Below are 6051 nucleotides of genomic sequence, written 5' to 3'. Positions count from 1 at the left end.
AACGTGTGATATGACATGTTAGAAGAGAAAGAAACCATGTTAGCCATAAACTCGCTTGGATCACGACAGCTGGAGATTTACACACGACCGAATTTGTTCTACTCCAAAGGCCCAGGTGTTGAAAATTTGCAACGTTTGATGCTGTTTTGGAGGGGTGCTGTAAATTTAGAGTAAAAAAAAGTAGAGATATGACACCTGTTAGAGCACTTTTTTTGACCCTTGATGATGTAAAAAGCGACTAAGCCCTATTATATTTCCCTAATAATAAAGCACCAATTTTTCTTAAACTAAGTGTGTCGGCTTCACCGTCGCTGCTCTTTTACACAAAGGTCCCTGTGCTTTTTAGGAATTGAACCCGCAATCCTTTTTAAGTGGCCAATTTGAGGTAGCGTTTCGTTGTTTGTAGAAACGTCCCTGTAGTTTAGTACATTCAGCCCGCAATCCTTTCAACAGACACATCACGCCACGATCCCCTTCCTGTTCCCCGCGCACGAGCGGGCGCGCAGCCGCCGCCGCCTTCCTCGCTGAGTCCGCGGCCGAACTCCACGCCGGGAGCAGCGGTATACATCCCTCCGTCGCCTCCCTCTCCCTCGAGCCTCGAACTGCTCGGCAGCCTTCCTCCCGTCCCAAGTCCAGGAGATGCATGGGGACCACGGCGGCATGGAGACCATCGTCGCATGGGAATACGAGCACCGGCGGGATGGAGACCATCGTCTCCCTCAACCGCCTCGCCGGCGTTCAATAATTTGTCGCCGGATCCTATCGTCGGCATCCGTAACTGCAAGAACCGGACGTCCCCTGTGCCCTAGCAGTGGTCACTCTCGATCTCCCTCTCCCGAACGACCCAGGTACCCTCCCCATCTACTCTGTTATTCTGAGACCTCGATTGTGGCGTGGCTGCTATCAGAACTTCTTACTGATATCACGATTTCATGCACTATGCATCCTGCTTGCTCATAGCAATAGTAACACCATCACCTTTGATTGGAATTACCTTATTTGTGCAATTTGGTCAAGTGTGTTCACGTGTGATGCCACTGAGCCTGGGAATGAGGTGGATGATCCTGCCTAGGCACCAGCTCCTGTGATTAGATGAAATCAGAGTGTATGATTTATTCTTACAGAAAACTTTTCATGCAAACTGGATGTCCTCATGTGTCCTTTCAGTACCATGATTGCAATTCAATTCAGCAAATTATGTAAGGGCCAAAAAGAGGCATGCTGCCGCAGATGTACTACTTCTTCAGTTACATGAATATATAGAGCTAAAATTAGATTGTGGAGTATAACTGATTTTGGAGTGTGGCACTGTCAATTTCAATAAATCTGCACTACAAGCTAAAGGTGTGCTATCTAATACAGATCAATGAACAGATCCTACTGTGTTGCGACGAACAGATCCTTCAAAGTACCACTTCTAATGCAGCAGCCGGCCATATATTGTTACAAAGAAACCATATAAACTGGATTCAGTTACAAAAAAAGATCATGTCCATCTAAGGTCTCTTATCTCTTGGTGTGGATTTTCTTTACGAACTTACTTGGTGTGGATTCTTGTTTTAATAGCTAAATCAATATCAACAGTTATATATTCCAGTATTTACTCCTTTCCACTTTCGTTCTACTAATTTGTGCCTACTTTTGTACAATGCTTTTAACTGAAATTGGTTGGTCATGCAGACAGAAGGTGCACAAGGCCATGGTCGGTTGCGCCGGCGATGGGGTTGGTGCACACAATAGTGACGTCAACCTGACTGCTGGCTGTTAAGCATCGTCTTCAACGTCCATACTACCACATATCTTATTTAGTTTGACCTTCCCTGAGGATGAGGGCTTCGTGTCTCACATGGTAGTGTTCTCTCCCAATCTCATGAGGCTACCACAATCATAAGCCATCGTGTTCATTAGGGAAATAGAGGTCCAGGAAAAGAAGATGGTTTGGGGAAACACAAACATGCTGAGGCATAGTAAAGCTGCAGATCTAAATGCGTGGACAATATCTCCTGCAGTTTTGATTCATTTTTATTCAGGTAACTGCTCCAGGTGAGAATGATGTGCTACTGCTCATGCCAAAGGCTGTGATACATTTTTTTTATGATAGTATGAATTGATTGATGATGCAGCACAAGTAGCACAAGTTCTGCAGTATCCATTTCAGTAAGAAGTTTGCATTGAGTAATTCTTTTAAAGAAGAAGCTTACAATGCACAACTAGCTAGCGAATACTTCATTCTTCAGTGAAAGACATAGCATATAATTACCTTGAGCACATCAATACAAGATTTTCTAGCATCAAGTATTGTTCATGGTTCACTCATAATGTGTGTTCTGTCCACTTTTCAATTTAATTTTATTAAGATTTCTGGTTATCACTGCAGGAGTTGCACCAGAGTCAACAAGGGAAGTCAGCATTGCAGACTCTGTTAACTGTTCCAGATTTTATCAACATTAAATGGTGCATTGCCATTGACAGGTGCCTTCTTGCATCACCTACCATTAATTTGTTTAGAAGTTCAATGATCCATCTCATCTTATTAGTACCTAAGTTTAGCGACAGGCATATGTATTGTCAGTTTTTATGTCTGACGCTCTTGCCTTCCATACGTACTGAATTAACAAAATTCCTATGTTCAGGAGGGGATGCAGCGCTGGAAATAACTCATCGTAGTAATTAGCTCATTATTGTATATTGTCAGTTATACTTCTCTTCATATATACTACGACATCACGTTTCCCTCTCTATCTGCTAACATGAATGCCCAGTTTTAATAGAAGTCCTGAAGATTATGGTGAGATTGTCTTCAGCAAAAGAGATTTGTATTGGTGGTAGATCGATGACACCAGAAGAGGACTGCCTCAACGAGAGCTACTCTTGGCCTTGGGCACAGTAGTATGCATGCAGCCAGAGCCATGTGTGCAATAAGGCAATGACAATGGCATCATGTAGTCTAGCATATAGTGCCTATTTATATTTGACTGAATTTCTACAGGTAGCAAAGGTAATAACAATGGCATCATGCTGTCTCGGCTAATGATTCTATTAAATTAGCCTTTTTAGCATAATGGCTCATACATATGTGTACGTACATGCATGTAACAATGGATTGGTCAGAATTGGCAACATTATTAAATCTTGAAATTCGTCTACAAATAGAGAAGACAAACAGAGCTATCACTATAGATGACGCATAACGAACTTCTCATATTTACATGGCTGGGTATATATGTATGTCCAAGTATTTGTATACTTCAATGTTATGTGAGTAAATATACATCTTACACCAAAATATTTAGAAATCCCCAGTTCAATATATTATGTTTAAAAATAAATAGATGATTAACTTGAGGCATGCATAATAAATAATAAATTCAAGGTATCTATCTGAAGTTTTTGTAAGTAAAAGGCAGTATAACAAAGAGTAGAATCTAACACTTATTTTCGTGTCATTTTGGCTTTAGTATTGAGAGAAATAAAGTTAGGGTAAGTATTCATTCTTAATGGAATAAATCTGGTGTGCCAAAGATAATGCAAGCAAATGTCTTTCCTAAGGTTAGGGCATTGCATCTATTACCCATAGGACATGTGCGTGCATTCGTTCTTGGGGTAAAAAACATGAACGGAGATGATTGCCTCCTTGCCCTCGCATCTTGATATGATAGTGCGCCATTGCATGGAATCTAGATAAGAACATATTTTTTTTGCATATCATGGTTTTTGGTCTCCTCATCCCCATCGTTTGCATGCTACATCCCCCTAGGATGAATTGTTGAGTGGAGGAGTAGGACGCCGGGGTCATGCGCTCATCGAGGCTGCCGTGCCCTATGGAGACGTTACAATAGAGATGAGGAGCCCGTTGCAACGCACGGGCATATGTACTAGTTATAGCTTATTGGGCATCTATATATTAGAGGTGCCCTTTATGTAATCTTGACGCTCGTGGTTGATGTATGAAAAAATTTCCTTGCGAAAAAAAACTCATAGGACAGTAAAGTATTCTCTCTACTACAAAAAACAAAGCACATTACTTGGTTAAGAATAAACATCATAAGTTGTTCTTGGCAACGAAATACAATACCTACCTACCACGTGACAAGCGTGGTAAAAGCAATCTCAAAGTGAGAAAAAAAATACAATACCTACCCGAAAAAAAAATACTGCACACCTGGTATTTTCCTACCAGCAGCTGCAAGGCTTTATCTCAGAAGATTGCTAATTTTTGCACATGTTATGTATGTGCAAGAAATATTAAAAAATATACGCACATTCTACTGGAGTTGTTCTACTGTCGTGTGGATGCGGAGAATGAACTACGTGATTAATTAACCGATTAATCAGATGGAATATTAATTAAGAGAGAAATGCTGAGGATGATGATATGATGAGTTAGAATGGCTTCTCCCCGTCGTAGTTCCCTGGCGGGTAGTAGCTGCAGACCATGAGGGTGTCGCCGCTGGTGCAGGTGACGCGGCCGCAGCCGACGGCGGTGGTGTGCTTCCACACCACGGCGGTGTAGTGGCCGCACTGCTTGCCGGCGTCGCAGCTGTTGGAGCCGTAGTGGTAGTTCTGCTTCTCGTCGCTCCACTCGTCGACGGTGTGGCGCCACGTCCACGCCCTGCCCTCGCCGTACATGAGGTTCTCCCCGTACGGCCCCGTCGAGTGCTTCAGCGCGCAGTCCCCCTTGCGCTCGTTCGCGTAGTGCTGCGCGTACTGGGCCACCGTCGCGTTCCACCTGCATCCATCCATCCAGTTGGCCGAGTTGTCATCATCGTCTCCGGCGCCGGCCGCCGCGAGATGCATGCTTGCATGTCCAGTGCTTACGTGAGAGGGGGCACATGCTCCTTGGCGCGGAATGCGTTGTGCTCCTTGAGGATGTTCTCGATGGCCTTGGGGCTCAGCCCGTCCACCGGCTCTCCGTCGTCGTCCAACTGCTTGTTGGCGGCCCCGCCAGCGTACGATCCGCCGCTGGTACTCGGCTGCACGGGCACAGACGGCGTCGCCGGCGAGGTTGGCGTCGGCATCCACTTGGGCGTCTGCGGCTCCGGCACCCACTTGGTCGTCTGCGTCTCCGGCATCCACTTGGGCGTCTGCGACTCCGGCAGTGGCTGCGGCTGTGGCTCTGTCGTCGGCTGCTGCGGGACGTAGCCGCCGGTGAACGCCCCGGCTAAGGAGGCCCCCGGCATGAACCCCGTCTGCGCGACGTATTCCGGCCTAGCGAGCAGATTGCTGGGCACTGGCATCACCTCCGGCTGCGGGAGGAGCTGCCCGGGGTTCAGGTTCGTGACCAGCGGCTCCACCTCCTGGCTCGCCACGGCAGGAACGTACTCGAACTGGCCGTCGGCGCGGCCGGCGATGAGCAGGCACACCACGGCCACGGCGGCGACGACCGCCGGTACTAGTTGATCGGCGTGCATGGCCGGTTAACGTAAAGTGGGTGGGATTCACACCTTTTTTTAGAATTTTTTGCATGCTGGCGCGTACATGTGTTTATGTACGAAGAGAGATGCTAATTTCGGCATGGATTGGTGGCCATTGCTATTTTTTGGACCAACAACACTACAATGGATGTCTTCAACCATATTGATAGCAATGGACGTCCTAACTGCCAAGGGAAGATCCCGTACACAACACTCTTTTGTGGCTGGTTTGCTTTATCGATAAATACGGGTGCACGTGCAACGCACATCTTGACTAATATAAATGATAATAGCCAGACAAATTTATAAATAATATTTGATGTTTTATAGTTTGGCCATAACTTCAAATATTGTGTCAACTAAAATTGATTTCTATACATTGTTTTGGTCATACATGGTATTGTGAAAATTCCACTGATCACATAAACAATAAAAGGTATAATCATTTCATAATGCAATGCAGCTTGTGTTCAAGGACAAAGAAATGGGAAACCTTTACCATAAAAAGATAATCCAATAGACTTGTTGAACAATCACAAAATCAAGATAACAAATGAATGAATAGGTCCTCTCTAATTTAGGCTCGAGGCATGGTGGAGGTAGCTCCAGTAATACTTGTTGGGCTTCAACTGCACCC

At 45.1% G+C, this 6051-nt stretch overlaps 1 long non-coding RNA gene across 1 annotated transcript; it reads left to right on the top strand.

Moving 5' to 3' along the window:
- Positions 1-443: 443 nt before the first annotated feature.
- On the top strand, positions 444-2737 carry LOC125555433. Its single transcript, XR_007304700.1, has 3 exons — positions 444-848; positions 1681-2472; positions 2634-2737. It is a non-coding gene; the product is annotated as an uncharacterized LOC125555433 (long non-coding RNA).
- The last annotated feature ends 3314 nt before the right edge of the window (positions 2738-6051 follow it).

The sequence above is a fragment of the Triticum urartu genome, chromosome 5 (genome assembly GCF_003073215.2).
Source record: "Triticum urartu cultivar G1812 chromosome 5, Tu2.1, whole genome shotgun sequence".
Lineage (NCBI taxonomy): Eukaryota > Viridiplantae > Streptophyta > Magnoliopsida > Poales > Poaceae > Triticum > Triticum urartu.
The sequence above is the reverse complement of the archived record's forward strand: the minus strand, read 5'-3'. Positions and strand labels throughout refer to the sequence as shown.